This window comes from Malurus melanocephalus, unplaced genomic scaffold (genome assembly GCF_030028575.1).
Source record: "Malurus melanocephalus ecotype Western Australia unplaced genomic scaffold, MMel_1.1 scaffold_62, whole genome shotgun sequence".
In the NCBI taxonomy this organism is placed as follows: Eukaryota; Metazoa; Chordata; class Aves; order Passeriformes; family Maluridae; genus Malurus; species Malurus melanocephalus.
Genome location: NW_026623294.1, coordinates 2,170,036 through 2,173,336, shown reverse-complemented (window position 1 = coordinate 2,173,336; position 3,301 = coordinate 2,170,036).

Genomic DNA, 3,301 nt, shown 5'->3' with positions numbered 1-3,301 from the left:
GTGGTTTACCATCACAGTTTTAATAATATGTTTTACATTCTCTCTCCTTGACGTCAACTTTTTCTGAATATGATAAAGCATTTAGATGCTATAATTTTTTGTATGTTCGGCACTATCCTGTTGTAGCCATTTTTGGCTTTCAACTTTTCCCCACTTCACTTGCTTGTTCCATCTGCTGCAATGTTAGGCCAAATTGAGATCTGTGACATTCACACTGAGAAAATTTTAGAAGTGTTAATAAACTAAAAGTCTCATTTTTAGCTAAAATACTTCAGTCTTTTGTGTGGGCCTGTCAGGATGTTTAGATATTTGGTATTTATAAAAATAATTTCCAGCATTAGTAATGTCTTTGTTTAACCTTGTGATATATCTAAAGACTTTGCCAACAGAAAATGTCTGACAAGGAAAAAAGAAAGGACCATGTGTGATCTTCTAGGCCAATGCTGATTAGAGTGAGCAGCGAGGCAATGAAGAGCATCTTTTTTCATAGCTTTAATCTGTAACTGATTCAGAAGATAAGACAAATTTTAATCTTGAGAAAGATTTGATCTCATTATTTCTAAGTTTATTTGTAATGGAAGTGWACTTTAAATTATGAAGATTAGCATTCATTACGTAACTAATCAGCTGCTGATAGTAGCTTGTAATAAAACAGAAAATGATGAGAGAAGGGCCACTATGCCAGTTCATTTCCTATACTGTTGCTGCTGCRTGTAACTGAAAGCTGATTTGCTCAGCATATTTTGTTACAGTACTTAGGAGAGCATTTTAGCTAATTCTACATTTACATTTGTCAATCTGTTCTGGTGATCAAGATGCCTGAATAGATGAAAAATAGTAAGACATCCAGCATCTAACAAAAACAGGTTAGTGAGTGAGAAATTGTCTCCAAAATGTAAATACACTGTGATCTTGCKTGTTGTTTAGCCCAACATCTGTTTTTCTGGTTAGGTAAACTTCTAAAAAATGGAATGAGAATGTTTTTGGGTAGGAAAAGAAGGAAAACTTGAATTTTGGGAGGAAGAAGAGGGAAAAAATGTATATCTGAATACAAAAAAATTCTTTTAGTTTGAAGGATTCCACAACTTGCTCCATTTGATTTGCTTTTTGCAATTGTTTCTGAATGACACATTTGAAATTTACAGAAATACAGAATATATATAGAGATCAAGTGTATATATCCACATGCAGCTGCTGATGTATTTTATAGACGTGTACTTATATTCTGCACTAGGATTGTTTATGCATTTGTTTTTCCCTCTAGTTGGGAATCATACRGATTTGGAAATTTTGACATGTTACATGTCCATACATAGGCATTCATCCATCCCATAAAAGATGCAATTCCAAGTTCATTTGCAGGAATCATTATCAGAATAGTATAATTTGCCTGCTTATACCTGSCAGATGATACGCTATTCAGAAGCTTCAGACAGGACTCGGTACCCTTTAGGAAAAGTAGAGTTGAAAGATGGAAACATAAACATTTCTGCAGTTGTTACGGTTAAAGAATGCATGATTARCAGCAGTCAATCCAATTCAGAAGGCCTATTAGGCAGTCAAAGTACTGCATATGTGTGCTTGTGGTCACATTAATGCCAGATAACATTGATGTTGGCACATTTGGAACTGCTGTTCAATCCACACGTAGTACATTGTAATAAACCTCGGAGCCAAAACAACTGTTCCTGTGTTCTCTCCCAGCAGAAAAAAAATCTGTTCTTTCTGAAATATCTCAAAATTATCAACCTGAACAGTATTACGTGAGATTTKCTTGCTTATGTTTGTATCTTCCTCTAATTATTGAAATGCATATGCCTTTCCATTTATTTGTTCAACTGCAGGTAGTTAATYTGGGTTTTGTATCAAGGAAAAGATTTTTGGTTAGGTCTGTAGAATGTATTTGAGAAAATAAGAGAATCTTGATAATTTATTTTTGATATTGTCTTTGAAAATGAATTGTATGAAAATAGCAAACCCATTGCTGAAATCTTCAATTATATAAAATTGTATTAAATTTATGAAATTATATGAAATCTTAAATTATATATTAAATTCTAAAAAAAATTTCATTGTAATTCCTTGCCTGTGCATTGCTCTTTAGAGTTTTTACAACTCTAGTTACCAGTGTGAATGGGTGCTGAGACTCGGCTTTATTGTTTTGTTTTGTTTGGCTTTTCCTAGACACTGTCCRGAAAAAAGAAAGGGGGAGGATTAATGGATAAAGGTGCTGCTCTATAAGCATGGAAGAAGTATTTACATATCAGTTCCAATGTTCTGTGAGTGCCTGTAATTAGTGTGATAGTTGAGCAGGCTATTGACACCTAGGCATTTTCTGGGAAAGGCACACATTTCCTCTGCTCCTTCCAATCAGACCAGAMTGTTGAGGTTTGCTTATTGACCTGCTGAAGTGTCATCCATCCAAAAAAGAACCTATACTAATATTTTGGGGGAAGKCAAATAATTTCAAGCCCCACCATTCTCCCCTCTCACCCCCATTCACTTTTACTCAGAGAACCTYGGTGCTAAAAAGATATGAGAACTGTGCTTTTGTCTGATTTTTTAGCTCGATGTTTTTGTGGTGTTGTAAGGGTAGCACACACAGCAGGGTCAAAATTGCAGAATCACAGARTCARTTAGGTTGGAAAAGACGGCAGAGATCGAGTCCAACCTCTGCCTGAACACCATCAATTACACTGTGGTCCAGTCTTTGCTTAAACACCTCCAGGGCCTCCCTGCCTCCCCGGACAGCTCATTCCAATGTCTAATCACCCCATTCTGTGAAGAAATTCCTCCTGATGTCCAATCCCAACCACCCCTGGCACAGCCTGGGGCCATGTTTCTAGTCCTGTCGCTTGTTGCCTGGAAAAAAGAGCCGGACCCCCACCTGGCTACAAGCTCTTCTCAGGCAGCCATAAAGAGCGATAAGGTCACCCCTGAGGGTCCTTCGCCCCCAGCTCCAGSAACTGCTCCTGATAGGACTTGTCTAGGACTTGTGCTCCAGACTCTTCAGCAGCTCCACTGCCCTTYTCTGGACACGCCCCAGCACCTCAACGTCCKTCTCGTATTGAGGGGTCCAGAATTGAGCCCAGAACGCGAGTATGGCCTCACCAGAGCCGAGTACGGAGCGACAATCGCTGCCTTGGCCCTCCTGGCCACACTATTCCCGATTCCTGCCTCCCGGCGGGCCGGCACCGCACAGCGCCTCTGTCCCGTTCCTGTGCGCCGGCCCAGGGCGGCTGTGAGGGGGGATGGTCACGGAGCGCCCGGCGGCGGCGGCCTCCGCCCAGGAGGGGGCGCC